Raw genomic sequence first — 16,093 nt, forward strand, 5'->3', positions numbered from 1 at the left:
TCAATGTCGTTGTCGGGTTGCTTAGGGCCTTGGATGAGCACTGGCATCATAATGAACTTCCGCTTCATGCACAACCAAGGAGGAAGGTTATACAAACATAGAGTCACAGGCCAGGTGCTATGGTTGCTGCTCTGCTCCCCAAAAGGATTAATGCCATCTGCGCTTAGACCAAACCATACGCTCCTTGCGTCATCTGCAAACTCCTTCCCGTAATTTCTTTTGATTTTTCTCCACTGCGACCCGTCAGCGGGTACTCTCAACTTTCCATCTTTCTTACGGTCTTGTCTGTGCCATCGCATCGCCTTGGCATGCTCTTTGTTTTGGAACAAACGTTTCAACCGTGGTATTATAGGAGCATACCACATCACCTTGGCAGGAATCTTCTTTCTAGGGCGCCGGCCCTCGACATCACCAGGGTCATCGCGGCTGATCTTATAGCGCAATGCACCACATACCGGGCAAGCGTTCAAATCCTCGTACTCACCGCAGTAGAGGATGCAATCATTAGGGCATGCATGTATCTTCTGCACCTCTAACCCTAGAGGGCAGACAGCCTTCTTTGCTTCGTACGTACTCTCGGGCAATTCGTTGTCCTTTGGAAGCATATCCTTTATCATTACCAGCAACTTTCCAAATCCCTTGTTAGATACACCATTCTCTGCCTTCCATTGCAGCAATTCCAGTGTGGTGCCCAGCTTTTTCTTGTCACCTACACAATTCGGGTACAACAACTTTTTGTGATCCTCTAACATGCGCTGCAACTTCTTCTTCTCCAAATCACTTGCGCGGTTTCTCTTTGCATCGGCAATGGCCCGACCTAGATCATTAACGGGCTTATCTGATGCCTCTTCTTCAGCTTCTTCCCGCATTGCCGGCTCAGCTTCTTTCCCTATTACCGGCTCAGCTTCTTCCCCCATTGTTGTATCATCGTATTCAGGGAACCCATGGCCAGGATAGCTGTCGTCGTCCTCTTCTTCTTCATTGTCTTCCATCATAACCCCTCTTTCTCTGTGCTTGGTCCAAACATTATAGTGGGGCATGAAACCGGACTTAAACAGGTGGACGTGAATGGTTCTTGACGTAGAGTAATTGTGACCATTCTTACAGCGAGCACATGGACAAGGCATAAAACCATCCGCCCGCTTGTTTGCCTCAGCCGCAAGCAGAAAAATATGCACGCCCTCAACGAACTGGGGAGAGCATCGGTCATCGTACATCCATTGCCGGCTCATCTTCATTACACAACACCGAATAGACCAAATTAATACAAGTTCATACAACACTTAAATGCAACAAACAAATAACTCTCTAGCTAAAGCATTTAAATGCAACAACAAATACGATCAAGATCGCAACTAAGGTAACAATGGATCCAACAACATAATGATACCAAGCCTCACTATCGATGGCATATTTTCTAATCTTTCTAATCTTCAAGCACATTTTCTCCATCTTGATCTTGTGATCATCGACGACATCGGCAACATGCAACTCCAATTCCATCTTCTCCCCCTCAATTCTTCTCAATTTTTCTTTCAAGTACTCGTTTTCTCTTTCAACTAAATTTAACCTCTCGACAATAGGGTCGGTTAGAATTTCCGGTTCACATACCTCCTAGAAAAAATTGCATATAAATCAAATACTAGCACACACACACACATATATATATATATATATATATATATATATATATCCTCCCAAATTACTAAACTCACAAATTAATCACTATATAAAGCATTGCAAGAGCTAATCTAGCAATGAGAGATGAAAGGACAAAGTTGCTAACCTTTGTGATCATTTGAATGGATGGGGGTCTTCAAATCTTGACAAATTTTGGGCAAAATGTGTGATGAGCTCGAGAGGAAGAGGGGAAGAACAGAGAGGAGAGGGGAAAGGGGAAGAACAGAGCGAGCTCGGGTGGACGAAGGGTTTATGTAGGACGACCTTTAGTACCGGTTCGTGCCAAGAACCGGTACTAAAGGGGCTGGAGGGCCCCAGTCTGACAACATCCTGCCACCACTCTCATTAGTACCGGTTCGTGGCACGAACCAGTGCTAAAGGTTCACCACGAAGCGGTACTAATGAAAGCGCCCCGGCTAGCCGTTGGAACCGGCACTAATGTATACATTAGTGCCGGCTCAAATACAAACCGGCACTAATGTGCTTCACGTTTGACCCTTTTTCTACTAGTGTTTGAAAAGGCACTCATCCTAACACTTATGCAAAATTGATGACTTAGATGTGCAACACATGAAGAAACGTTTTTCTTCAATCAATGAAGAATAACACTCTAAGTGTGAAGAAATTAATGAATAATTTGATTCTCAGAACCCTACGACAATTGTACGCGGTGTCTGAAATCATCATTCTTATACGGTGGGTCACGCCACCACAAAAGTTGAAAATCTTCAATTTGAGTTATTCCTCAGTTTTGAAATTCCTTAGTTGTTCCAATTCTTCAACTTTGCAAAATCTTCACTTGTGCCGTCGTTTTTCTTCATTGGCTATATATATATATATATATATATATATATATATATATATATATATATATATATATATATATATATATATATATATATATATATATATATGAGTTTATGTCCTCTACAGCATTCACTTAGAGCTATTTCTTCAAGTTGGTTTTTCTGCTAAGTGAATGTGATCGGACCCACTACAACATGACCCCACCTATAGCAACGCTTTTTCTCGTATCTAAAAGTCCATATATGCGTTGCTAGGGTCTTTACCAACAAATTGGGATGCGTAGCCCTATCCAGTGTTGCTAGCGCATGATGCAACGCTTATACTACCGTTGGTAAAAGGGACCGTTGCAAGAGTACAACACATAAAACCGGTTTTTACAACACTTTTATACGTTGGTGCTTAATTCTGATTGCTAGGCAACAGAGAATTTCCAAGGCTTCAGGTGTTTGTGCATATATAATATAAATAATATTGTATAATACCAGCAATTAAATTAATGTTCCACATAATAATGATAATTATGTGTATCAAGTGGGAAAAAAATAGGAGAATATGCTCACAAGAGGAAGAAATCATATATTAGATAAAATTGTTGGATTACAATAATGGATATTACAGGAGGAACACCATCCAAATGTGATGCATAATCTAATATTTTCTTGACAACAAAATCTAAACTAAAATCATCCATCAACATCCCTACAACTTAACTAAAACTAATTGCGGAACATCGTCCAATAGGAACATCCAACAACTTAACTAAAATTGAAAGCATCCATCATCATGAACCAGAGTATCATCATCATCGTTGCAGTATACTTGTTACGCACCCATATAATCATCCATATATCATTTCAATCTACAAAGAAAATAACAAAATGAACTGTTAACACATAATGCATTGACATGATGCAAGTAGTGATAAAGGCAGGATATTAGACACGTACAAAGGTTGAAGGCCATGCAATATTTTTTTCTGCATTACCAATAATATTGCAGTTTTTGCGACTCTGTACCAAATCTTCAGTTTTCGTAAGTGTTGTATTACACTGCCCAAAATGTACTTTAATTTCAGCACCATCAAGTTTAAATTTAGGATCATAACTTAGAACTCTAGCAAACTACGTCCCTGTTATGATTCTGAAAATATACCAGCATGAGTGTTCATGATCATTGATGACTAATCCAGACGCCACAATATATGACATAGCCTGCAGAACAACATGGCTCAATAACATTATATGGACAGTAGCCTAAGCTGTTGTGCGTTCAAAGGCAATGTGTGACAGTACTACTTCTCTTCTCTTCTCCATTTAATTAGCAAACTGAACCAAAATAGTTTGTCATCGGAAACTGAACCAAACCATTTAGCTCTAGTTGGTTTCAGTCATCCAACAGGAAATAGACAAACCTACATGTGCTCACCATGCTTTGGAATGAATGTACAGCCCCAAATCCACTGAAACGAATTTACATGGTCATCACCAGCCTAGAGATCCATTGCTAATTTTGTACACCTATAGTCAAACAGTTTTGTGTCAACCGACAGATTTATTTATTGCTAAATATATCTACTGAAGCCTACAGCCCCAAATCTTATAAATTTGCATCGACACAGCATAGAACCTAGCATGGCTCAATGGTCATGGACACAACGAGCAGTAGTACAGTAGGGAGAGGGAGAGTGTATACCTTCCATGGTGTCCCCCTACAACAAGTTGGTGCGCGCAGCTGCAAAGCCAAGGGGAAAAGGTTACAGGTGTCTCATGCATCTCTAGAACAGCGCAGCACAAGTAAAGCTTCATCAAGTTCCATTCCTACTTAATAAAAGGAGAGAATCTATATTCGTCCCGTTCTATGTGTCCTAGTTACTATCTTGGCAACTTTACATCTTACTCAATGAATTTATCACTGAGTTAGTTAGACTAGTCATCAACCAGTGCGTATGCACGACAATTTTAGTTGTCCATGTATATCTAGAATATTTTTATGTAAGAAAAAAATAAAACCATAAATTTTAAAAGAAGCATACTTTTAACTAATTGACAAATATTACATGTGATGCTGTGTTGGCTTCCATGTTGCTGAAATAAATTTATTTTCATAAAGGCATTTACACAAACTATTTATCATTCCTATAAATAAACTTTCCAAATTACAATTTATATTTAAAAGTCCGGGATCCGGGGTTAGTAAATATAGAGAGGATATTAGTCAATATTGTGATTTCCTTTAATTACATAGCAGGATTCTAAATCTTGCGTGCTCCTAATATTAGCTATCGAGGAACCCCAAATGGATCCCATGCTTTAGTGAGTTCGTGTAAAAAAAAGGAAACCACACTTTCTAGTTAGAAAAAAAAACTAAAGCTAATGTACAGGAATATCTGTCTTATATAAACCTTCATTAAGAAATGTTTTCTGAAATAAACACGTACATTACTCAAATCTTCTAGATAAGAAACACACCAATGATTATGTTGTGGTTGGCTGGAGGCAGCAGTGCAATACTATTGTTTGGAACTTTGATTATGTAGTGCTGCTGGAGGCGACCAGAGCTGCAGACCACCCCAACTGGATGCTTTCACTCCCTACAACACAATTGAGTCAAGAGGAGCATCAATACATGTGTAAAAGACATGTTTTTTTCTTAATAAAGCAATAGTGATAAAGTCAATTGTATGGTTCTTTCTTCTGTTATGAGCTTTAAGGATGGAGAATAGAAAACAAACCGCCACACTTTCACCAGACTTTCTTCTGCTATGTTATAATTTATATTTAAAAGTCTTGGATCCGGAGTTAGTAAATATACAGAGGATATTAGTCAATATTGTGAATAGAAAACAAATCGCCACACTGCCATTTCCTTCACTCGACAGCCTCGCTGCCAAAGACGCCCGCGGGCGCCTAATCTGCTTCAAACTGCCGTTGCTACACCTCCGCTGCCACATGAACCATCGTTAGATTGATTTAGTAATTAGCCTAAAAGAATATATGTTGGCCATGGTCAAAACCTGAAACAGGAGAATACTAAAGATTGGAAAAGAAAATAATCAGGGCCTTGGAGATATATACTGTATTAATTAGACCCTAACCTGGTTTTTAACTATACCTAGGTGTTTTGTGTACTAATTGCCTCAAACACACTGGTTACTGCGTAGATGGGCTACAGAATCCCTCCCTAGAATGATGTTACCCTAGAAAGAATATGCGGCCAGGGGTTGATTTCTAGCCACTACTGCTTGCAAGGCAGCAACATAGTAGGTGTATTGCCATGGTTGGAGGCCATGCCGACCTTCCCAGCCTCAACACATCGGGACTCAATCCAGCATGTGGTCGTCCTCTGTTTTGACACTTTAGCAGCAAAACAAAATCAAATTGACCTCAACCAGCAGGCACTTGATCCCAAGCAGTAGAAAATCCTAACACCTCCAGAACAAAAATTTCTCCTGATCTGCCACGAACCAGAGCAGAGGGAGGAGTGGACCAACTCACCTAAAGCCGGAGGAGGAAGCTCGTGGCTGCTTCATCCTGAGCCGTAGCAAGGTTGTCCACTGGACGTTCCTCCCCGCACGTCTACATGAGAAGTGAAGAGCAGAGGTTAGACAAGGGAGAGAGAGAGGATGAAGCCAGGGGAGGGGATGCACTCACCGGATGAGACGAGGACGACAACGACATGGCCACCGGCAACAGATCCGACTCCCAGAACCTAGCCATGCGGGATGGGTCGCGGGTGGGTTATGGTGGCCTCAAGTGCTGTATCTAGCTGGATGGGAGGGCTCCACAGAGCGAAGGGACCTCGGGTTGTGCTTCACGGTGGTGGGATTCGCCGGACATTACCTGATGGAGCCGCCGCAGGTAGCGCGGCGAGGAGCCGCGTGAAGAGATCGGGATGGGACGTGAGAGCGAGAGGGACGGTCGGGTGGGGATTTAGCGGATCTGGCAGCCTCCAGAGCTTTGAGGTGGGAGGTGGGGAGGGTCGGCGCAAGGGAGACGAGGCAATGGTGGCAGCGATTCGGGAGAGACGAGGGAGTCGTGGGCTCTGTTTCTCGCGCGTCTCTCTCTCTCCTGATAGGGTTATGAGCTGCAAATCTATAACGCATATCCTACAACCCATATATGTGTATCTATTCTGAATTTTACAACATATACTCAAAATGTTGTAGAATTTTTGTTGCTTTATAAGGGGTTTCCTTGTAGTGACCCTTCCCCTCTATGCTATACTCAATCCAATCTATTCACAAATTCTTCATGTGCGTTCTATTTGAAACTCGTTCAAATTCTTCACTGTGTCCTTGTCAGCTGAAGAAATTGCGAACGGAACGTTAAAACTAATCTTATCCAAATTTTTGGTTTTGCCGCTCAAACCATTCCACATCCCACGATGCATTATTTTACTCACCCACGATCTTACACGATCTCCACTACACAGTACGTGGGTGACACATGTCATGAGAAGGAGAACGGCCAGGGGCACGTTCGTCCCAAATCTTCGGGCGAGCAGTTTTTCACCGTGGCTATAAATACCCCTGTCCCATTCCTCACTTCTTTTACTCCGCTCGATCTCACTCCCACTCGAGCTTCTCAAACCCTAGCGCCGCTGCTACTCCATCATCGCCGGTGAGGAAGAGCTTCACTGCCTCGACCTCGTCGCCGTCGTACTCGCGCCGACCGCGGAAATCTTCACCTCCGCCGCCGCCGTAGACATCTTCCTCTGCCAAGTTAGGGCATGGAAGATCTGCATCGATGAACTTCACTATTTCAACTCATAGTTCGTCGTGTTCTTTGTTCAGGGTAATTAAAAGTTACTTTTATTGCCCTCTTTGATTCAAAACTTTTCTACAAAATCTTCAAAGGTGTTTTATTCTTCAAATCCTCACACACAAAACACCTCACATGTTATCTGTTCTTGATTCATTTCCCTAAGCATCATTTTCTTCAAGATTCCTCAATTGTGTGGATCATCGATCTATACAACTCTGGAACCTAAGATATAGCGCACTTAGTGAAATTCTTCAAGACGCATCTGGTCAAATTCCTCAAACTTGTTCTCTTTGAAAAACCTTCTGAGAATGCATATGACCTCTTCAAATTCCTCGCAACTATACTCTGTTCACAGGTACACATGTCCGCTGCTGAATCATTAGGTTCTCATCAACTTAACTCGTTTGCAGCGTTCCTCGAAGAAAAACTGCACACTTCTTCAAAGAATTCAATTGTTCAAATTCCTCAACTGAAGAAAATGGCTGACGGTAAAATGCCACAGAAAGGAGGAAAGAAGCCTGAGGTCATGACTGCCTTTGAAATCCCTGAGGACATCTATGCTGGGTATTGCACACCTTCTAAGGAAGATAAAAATCAGCGCAAGGTGCGCATTCAGAAGATTGAACAGAGATGGGTACGTGAATGGAGAGAGTACAGATATGTCACTCCAAAGTATATGAAGAAATTCGGACTGAATCCTCCATGCCCAAGAGCCCCATTGGCACCTGGCCAATTGGCTGATCCCACTGGCATCAAACACGGTGAGGATTTTCCTGAAGAATGGGCCAAGCGCCAAGCCAAATTGGCAAGACAAGCCAGAGAAGCAGTGAAGAAATTCAATGAAGATTCTGCTGCTGCTGCTGCTACTGAGGCCTCTGTCAAGCCGAGGAAAGCAATGATTAAGAAGCCCACTCGTAAGCCAAGTGCTTCACTAACAGTGCCCTCAAGGCCAAGTTCCTCAGCTGTGCCCTCACGGCCTGAAACTTCAAAATCTTCAAGGAAAATTCCTCAAGCTGCCCCTGCTCCTCCGAAATCCTCAGCACCTCCTCCAAAGTCCTCAGCTGTCCCGACAAAGTCCTCAGCACCTGTGCATCTGGCCTCGTGCCAAAGGACTATAGGCATCTCTATTGCCTCTGGTGTCTCAGCAAGTTCTTCAGCTGCACCAAATTCTTCATCTGGACCAACTTTGCTGAAGACTAAAGCAACTGCTAGACGAGGTACTCGCCCAAGTCCAAAGAAGCAACAGGTCGCCTTCCAAGAGCCACCTGCAGATGATGAGGCTGATGATGATGAACTTGCGGAAATCATCAGAGACCGACAAGTCAGGGCCGCTAGAGCCAAAGGCACACCTGTGCCACTGCTACTGGATCCAAGGGCGATCCTTGATTACATTGATCTCTGGCATAAGGATCCCAACACACCTATGCCTGACTTTAAGCTGACACCTGGCCAAAGTCACATGCTGAGTCACTTCATCCAAGAGGAGAAGTGGAAATATGATAGGCCAGATAGATCAACAAATCACAGTACCAAAAAGAGAAACTCCTGAAGAAAAATGTTGTCAAAATGACAACTGAAGAACTCATCAAGATGCAGACTGAAATCAAAGTCCTCAGCGACAACTTCAACTCGTACTATGCTGATTGGCAAGGAGCCAAGGTCAGAATTGTGAAGCTGACTGAGACATTCACCAAGGTTGCAGCCCCAACGCTACAAGAAGTTCCTCAAGCTGAAGCATCTGTTCAGCAAACTGAAGAACATGCCAGCACCGTTGATGATTTTCAGGCTGCTGAAGAAAATGCTAGTTCCAGGGCCGATGACTCCATTCCAGCCGCTGAAGAAATTGCCAGGGCATCCACTAGTGGTGCGCCTGAAGAAACTGAAGAAGTCAGGGCAACTGCATCAGTTGCGCCTTAGGAAAATCAACCAGATTCCTCAGCTCCACCTACGCCTACACCAACTCCAATCCTTCCATCTGCATCAGATGTGAAGAAGACCATGGCTGTAGAGCGAGCTGCAGTGAAGAAAAGGAAAGCATCAAGTGCTTCAGAATCTTCAGCCCCAAAGAAGATGAAGCCCATGACCAACTCGTTTGACAATCCGATCGATGTTGTTCCTATTTCCACCATGCCATCAAAGGACCTTGTTCCTTTTGGTGAAGAATATGTGATCCCAAGCGGATCTGATGAAGAAACTCAATTTGCTGCTTCGTCAGAGTAGATTGATGAAGAAATTGAAGTGGATGCAATCCCTTCAACCCCACTGGTCTCATCACCAATGCCTCAGCTTGATGCTGAAGAGGCTGGTGTTGAAGAAATTGATGATGAAGATGTGGACATTGGAAGCACAACTCCGTTGATGAATGATGACTTTTGGGAAAGTCAGCATCCAAATTCCCCACTCTTCATCCCCCTGCAGCAAATTCCTCACTCTCCTGCAACAACTGTACCATTGGGCTCTGAAGAAACTCATCCCACTGCATCTGTGCATGAAGAAATTCCAGCCACTAGTGCTGAAGAAACTGCTGTTGACACTACAAATGTGACTGCACCTGAGGAGGAACCAGAAATTCCTCAGCCTGAAGAACCTGAGATCGTGATTCCTGAGGTAGTGATGCAACTCACTGACACTCCTCTGCCAAGGCCAAAGGATCCGTTCTCAAGGAAGCAAAAATTCAAGGCTGAAGACTTCTTTGGTGAGCACGTGTTCTTCACTGAATACAACCCTTATGACTCTGCTCGCATAAGGAAGAGGCGTTTCTGGACAGCTAGTCAAGCAAATTTCTATTCCTTAGTGCTTTACAACAAAGACAAAGTCTTCGACCATGCTCACATTCCTCACGTGGATATGGAGTCTTTGCCGTGCTTCACACCAGTCCTCAGCATTCTCTATGACGCTGGGCTGCTTAATTTCTGCACTGACATCTGTGATTGGAATGAAGATCTCATTCTTCAGTTCTACGCAACACTACACATCACCGGCAACTCTGAAGATGTGAATTCATGGGTTCTGGACTGGATGACTGAGAACACACATTACAAGGCACCAGCGTCTGAATTGCTTCGTGCCCTTCCTCTAAGTCCTCCCCTTGAAGATGCTTGTTGTGTTTATAACGAACCTGAGCTTTCAAATCACTATATGCAAGTGCTGATGAAGCCTTTGAAGCCAGGGCAGGCCCCTCGAACCAAATTCTGTCGGATCACGGGTTCCGGCAGACCCTTAAGGTTCGAACACTGGGGTGCGTACGGAGATGACGCCTTCTACCTCTCCGTCTCGCAAGGATCTAAACTACCAAAAGAACTGCACAAGGAACACAAGATTTATACTAGTTCGGGCCACCATTGTGGTGTAATACCCTACTCCAGTGTGTGGTTGGTGGATTGCCTCCTGGGGCTGGTGATGATGAACAATACAAGGAAGAACAGCCTCGCGAGGGTCTGTTCTTGGCTGGGGTGATGAACTGCTAGGAGGAGTTCAGTCACCCACCTTTCTCTCTCTCCCTCTCTTGTCGACCGTCCGAACCCTTGGTCTCATCCAGATTCCGATCCCTCTACCCTGGGGGTGGCTAGTCCTCTTCCCAAATATTGAGCGGGAAGGGAGCCAACAATGGCGGGCTAATTTGAAGGGGAACATCTAGTACACTTATCCTGACAAAAGCAGTCTTCGCCTGCCAAAGGCTCTGGTGATGACGCCGTGCTGGGCTCCATGGTGACCTCCGTCTCGTAGTCCTCCTAGTCTTGGTCTCGTTGCACCGAAATGGCGACCTTTGCCTGATGCCTCGGTACTCCGCGACTGCGCTTGCCCCCTTTGCATCAAAGGGAAAAGAAGGACACTGCGCGCGCTGACGCCCGCCTGGCACCCTCGATCGTCATGGCTTGCGTCATGGGCACCTCGCGAGCTACCCTGCCTTGATCTCTCCGCCTCCTCGTGAGCCAGCCTGATGAGGCTGTGCCTGAGGAGGCACCGTGTCGTCCGCCCCGCGAGGCTTGGCCCCTCGCGAGGGTCTTGAGCCTTGTGTTGATGAAGATGGGCCGCGCTGGGCCCCCATTTGAGCCACGCCGCAGGCCACAGGCAGGCAAGTCTGGGGACCCCCGTTCCCAGAATGCCGACAGTAGCCCCGGGCCCAAGGCGCGCATGGACTTGGCCGTGCTGAGAGGCGAAAGGGCAAGGGCGAAGCGCCGCGGGCCCTAACAGCCTGCGGCCTTGGGCGCCGCGTGGCGGTTGATTGGACGTGTGCGTCTCCGCTTCCCCACGACGCCACGATGATCGCGCGAGTTGGACAAGTCCCTGCATGCAGATCGTGTCATGATTACCTGTGATCGTGGAGGCCGGCGGTTGGCCTTCGCCGGCTATAAGTACGGCACGGCGCATGCCCTTCCAGTCCATCTCTTCTTGCTTTCTCCTTTGCCTCAGTTCTTGCTCCGTCTTGGTGTCATGGCTCGAATTCGCCGGTTTTCCGTGGCGGAGAAGGGAAAGGCTCCCCGAGAGGGACCAGACCCGCTCCTGCCGAAGAAGCGGCTCGCCCTTTGCAGCCGGGACGAGGAGGACCGTCAGGTGGTGGCGAGGCCCTGTTGCGAGCGGGCTCCACCGGGGTTCCCGCTTCCCTTGTATGCCCACGTCGAGGGCCCCGAAGGTGTCGATGCCGATCCCCGTGGTCAGCGCCGTCGTCGGCGTCGTCGGGTCACGAAGGCGTGGGTTGTTCCTCCTGGAGTCCATGTCGAGGGCTCCTCCCAAGAGTTCATGCTCCATGTCGCCATTCCTCTTCAGTCCTGGATCCGTCTGCCTCCCTTCTTCGCCCCCATCATCCTTCCAGGAGGGCCCCTGGAGCTCTGGCTGCAGCACGCCGACTGCAGCACCCTCGCCACCGAGGCAGAGGTTGTGGTCGCTGCCCCGGGCGAGGTCTACATGTCCCGTGGCTGGAGAGAGATCGCCCGGGTCTGCAGGGAAAGGGGCGTCTTCGCGGTCCACTTGGAGTACGATGGCGCTGCGGTGGTGTTCTTCAAGGTCTTCGACGCGAACGGGCGCCGGCTGGAGTGCTGCCGTGGGAGAGGTGGCCAGGACCTCGCCCTGGTGAGGGCTAGGCCCGTCGACCGCTCCCTTGTCCGAGGCGCCGGAGGGTCCAGCGACTCCAGCGAAATCTTCGCGACTCCGGAGACGAGCGACGACAGCTACGAGCCCCCGAGTCAGCGCCGCTCCCGGAGCAGGGCGGGCTCGTCAGGCCGTTGCCGACCCTGATCTGGATGGAGTTGGCGCCGGCGCCTGATGGCCCACTGTTGATGATGGCATCTTTTGCAGGAGCTCATGTAGTTAGTATCCCTTAGGATCCGTTCCCTGCGAGGAATCAAAATGCGCCCCGTGGGGGCTTGTAAGGTGCCTGTAGTCCCGTTTGTTAATACATAACCTTTTGCTATGGATCTATGTGAGTCGCTAATTCCGTCATAGTTTAGTCCTCCCTTTCGCACCTTGCGAGGGCTTGGTGCTCTGTGTCGACAGGTCCCAGTCCCAAGGCGGCGTCAGCCGTCGCTGGTATGCCAGGTCGCGATGCCGTGGTCAAGGCCAGGAGGTGAGCGACCCGGGGTCCGGTAAGAGCCCCTGAGTCGCGATGCTCAGGAGGTCCCCTTTGGCGCCCAAGCAGCCGTCGCTTGGTGAGAAAGGGAAGCAACGTTGCTAGTACGGAGTTGCCTTAGGTGCGGGGGTAGTGCCACGGTAGCCAGTGCTTTGGGTGGTGACTTATCTTGAGAATCGGGGATTATTCCTGGTGTGCCGTCGGGTCCGCGCGTAGGCAGGAGCGGAATCGCTCGGCAAGGTCCTCGCGAGCCCCTTCTCCCTCGCCTCTGCTCCCCTTTCTGCTCTACGTCCTTGGGTCCCGGCCCTCGAGCTGGTCTCAGCCGTCGCTGGTATGCCAGGTCGTGATGCCGTGGACAAGGCCAGAGGGTGAGGGCTGGAGAGCCAGTAGGAGCCCTGAGTCGCGACGCTCAGGCGCCCCCCCCTTTAACGTGCAAGCGGTTCGCGCGGGCGAGGGTGAAGGGAACCCCGTGAGGGCCTTGGCTAGCGCAGTTCCCTCCAAGGATCCTGCAGAGTCATCACAGAAAGAAGATGGGGTTGCCATGGCAGTCATCAGTCGATCGTTAGCCACTCAAGAGCTTGCTGGCTGGAGCAGGTGAGGTGTATCAGGGCACCCGTGAGCCAGCGCGGGACTCACGAGGCCCTACCTCTAGGCGGGTTGCGCCTGGCACTGGGCCGTATCTTGAGATGTGTCCCTGCAAAATTTGGTTAGATGCCGGTACTCTACGTCCTCGAGTCCCGGCCCTCGAGCTTGTCTCAGCCGTCGCTAGTATGCCAGGTCGCGATGCCGTGGACAAGGCCAGAGGGTGAGGGCTGGAGAGCCGATAAGAGCCCTGAGTCGCGATGCTCAGGCACCCCCCCTTTAACGTGCAAGTGGCTGACATGGAGAAGAAGGGATGCCGCGAATAGGCATCAAGCAATCAAGCGTGATAGGTGAATGCATAGTAGGAAATAAACGCGAGGGAGATACATGCCGTTGGGCCTGGCCCGAGCAGCTTGGGGATGATGCAGCCCGAGGGGCGCCCCCAACAAGGCAAACTAACGACCAAAAAATAAAGGCAGATACATGCCGCAGGGATGGACCCACGCGGCCTGGGAGTGATGCAACCCTGGGAGGGCGCTCCCAGCTGGGAATGAGGCTTGAAAGATGTCACCTGAGGATGTCGTTGGTGAAGTGGCGTTGGTGCAGCAGACTCGGTGGGTTGCGAAAGCCGATCCTCACGAGCCCCCAGGCCCCGGGGCCTCGGGAGGCTTCGGAGGCACTGTTGACTCCTCGCAAGCTGTCTTCATCTCCGCCAGGGCCGCGGAACGCCTGTCTTCCTGAGCCTCCATGATGCCCCTCATGAGGCGCTGGTACGCCGCAGCCATGCTCAGCAGGCCGTAAGGCATGCAACATAGATGTGGGGTGGACCCCCGCAGCGCCCCACTTGCGAGGGCCAGAGGCGCTCCGTCGTGGCGATCTGATTGATCCCTCGTATGTTGATGCAGACGCGCAGCCCACCATCCTCGCTTGGATGTGGGGCCACAGCTGGTGGACGACGGCAACCTCTCATGATCCTTGACTCCTGTAGCTCTTGAATGGCCTTGTTGACGAACTCCTGCTGGTCTGACCTTCCTTGCCTGGCTCCTTCTCGAGGGAAACATGCTTCAAAGTACGCCTCCACATGGTGCCCAAGCGCCTCCCTCGTGACCCTGGCTAGGTCGGTGGCCCTCCAGGTGAGAGCCCCCGAGCCCTGCCTGAGGAAGGCACCGGGCGCGCTTTCCTATGCGATGGAAGGGGGTTCCTCCTGGGCAGACACGGGCCCAGAAGGGCCTACCTCCTGAGGGGCTGAGCCTGGCGACGTCTTCTTCTTCTTGGGGGTGGTTTCAGGAAGCCTCCTGCTTCCGCGATCTGGGTCTTCTAGTGACGCGGCCTGAAAGGCTCGCTCCAGGGAACACACTGCATCCTTCTCTTCACAGGGCACCATGAAGACGCCGCCACTTCCTGGCATCTTGAGGACGTTGTAGCCGTGGTGAGTCACGGCCATGAACTTGGCCAGCGCTTGGTACCCGAGGATGGCATTGTACGGCAGGCGGATGTGGGCGACGTCGAAGTCGATGAGCTCGGTGCGGTAGTTGCTGCGGGCCCCGAAGGTGATAGGGAGGCGGACCTGCCCGATCGGGACTATGGAACCGTCGGTGACTCCGGAAAAAGGCTTGGTTGGCTGAAGCTGGTCATAGGGCACTTGGAGGTTGTTGAATGTTTCCACGGACAGGACATTGAGCCCTGCCCCTCCGTCGATGAGGGTCTTGGTGACCAGCACGTTGCTGATGACTGGGGAGCAAAGCATCGGGAGGACTCCGGCTGTGGCCGTGCACTTGAGCTAGTCTGCTGAGCTGAACATGATGGCGCACGCCGACCACCTGAGGGGGCGCGTTGCTTCGAGCTTGGGGAGAACTGCATTCACTTCACGGGCAAACTGCTTGAAGATGCGTTGAGAGGCTGGGGCTTGAGCTCCGCCTAGGATGCAGGCGATTGCGCGCGGCTCTTGGAAGCCCCCAGCCCCCTCGTCTTGATGGCGATCTTCATTCCTCCTTGGCGGAGGCGGCAGCGGAGGTAGGCCTGCGTTGCCGTGAGGGCGATCCTCACGAGGCTGATCCCTCCAGTCCCCCTCGCGAGGCAGGTCCCGCCAGCGGTCCTCACGAGGTTGGTCACGCCACCCCTCGCGCGGGCCGCGATCTTCCCAGCGTCCTGGGTTTCTTCCTCCCCCTCGGCCGTAGCCCCGGTCAGCACGGTCAGGGCGACGACCGATCCTTCCTTCTCGCACGGCGCGGAGTTCTTAACCTTCGTTGGTGTTGTGGGTGTGGAGGTCATGGTACACACAGTACCGGCTGCCCCTGGAGGATTCAGGCAGATCCTTGCCCCGCTTGGTGTCTGGTTCGGCTGCGAGTACGGCAGCCCCCTTGCGCTTCACGTCCTTGGCCTTGGGCTTCTTCTCTTCTGGGTCTGCGGCAGGCAGCTCGAGGAGGAAGAGACGTCCCTCCTCAGCCCTGGCGCACTTGTTCGCCAAGTTGAACAGTTCCAGGGAGGTGCAGAGGTCTTCGTGCATCACCAGCTCCTCCTTCATCTTGACGTCGCGCACGCCATCGGAGAAGGCCGAGATGATGGCTTCCTCGGACACCTTGGGGATCTTGAGGCGCGCGCTGTTGAAGCGCTGGATGTACTTTTGCAGGGTCTCTCCGGGTTGTTGCTTGATGCGGCGCATGTCGCTCACGGCGGGTGGCTGGTCGCGAGTACC

General features: G+C 49.8%; 1 long non-coding RNA gene across 2 annotated transcripts; it reads right to left on the reverse strand.

Moving 5' to 3' along the window:
- Positions 1-3,092: 3,092 nt before the first annotated feature.
- LOC123082336 (uncharacterized) lies at positions 3,093-6,536 on the reverse strand. 2 transcript variants are annotated; one of them, XR_006439011.1, is made up of 8 exons: positions 6,138-6,536; positions 5,982-6,062; positions 4,956-5,428; positions 4,180-4,218; positions 3,913-4,004; positions 3,640-3,698; positions 3,435-3,536; positions 3,094-3,346 (listed from the first exon to the last, which is right to left on the reverse strand). It is a non-coding gene; the product is annotated as an uncharacterized lncRNA (long non-coding RNA). The 2 variants fall into 2 exon arrangements; XR_006439010.1 differs by having other exon boundaries at positions 3,093-3,346; positions 4,956-6,062.
- Positions 6,537-16,093: the final 9,557 nt, after the last annotated feature.

This window comes from Triticum aestivum, chromosome 4A (genome assembly GCF_018294505.1).
Source record: "Triticum aestivum cultivar Chinese Spring chromosome 4A, IWGSC CS RefSeq v2.1, whole genome shotgun sequence".
Taxonomy (NCBI): Eukaryota; Viridiplantae; Streptophyta; class Magnoliopsida; order Poales; family Poaceae; genus Triticum; species Triticum aestivum.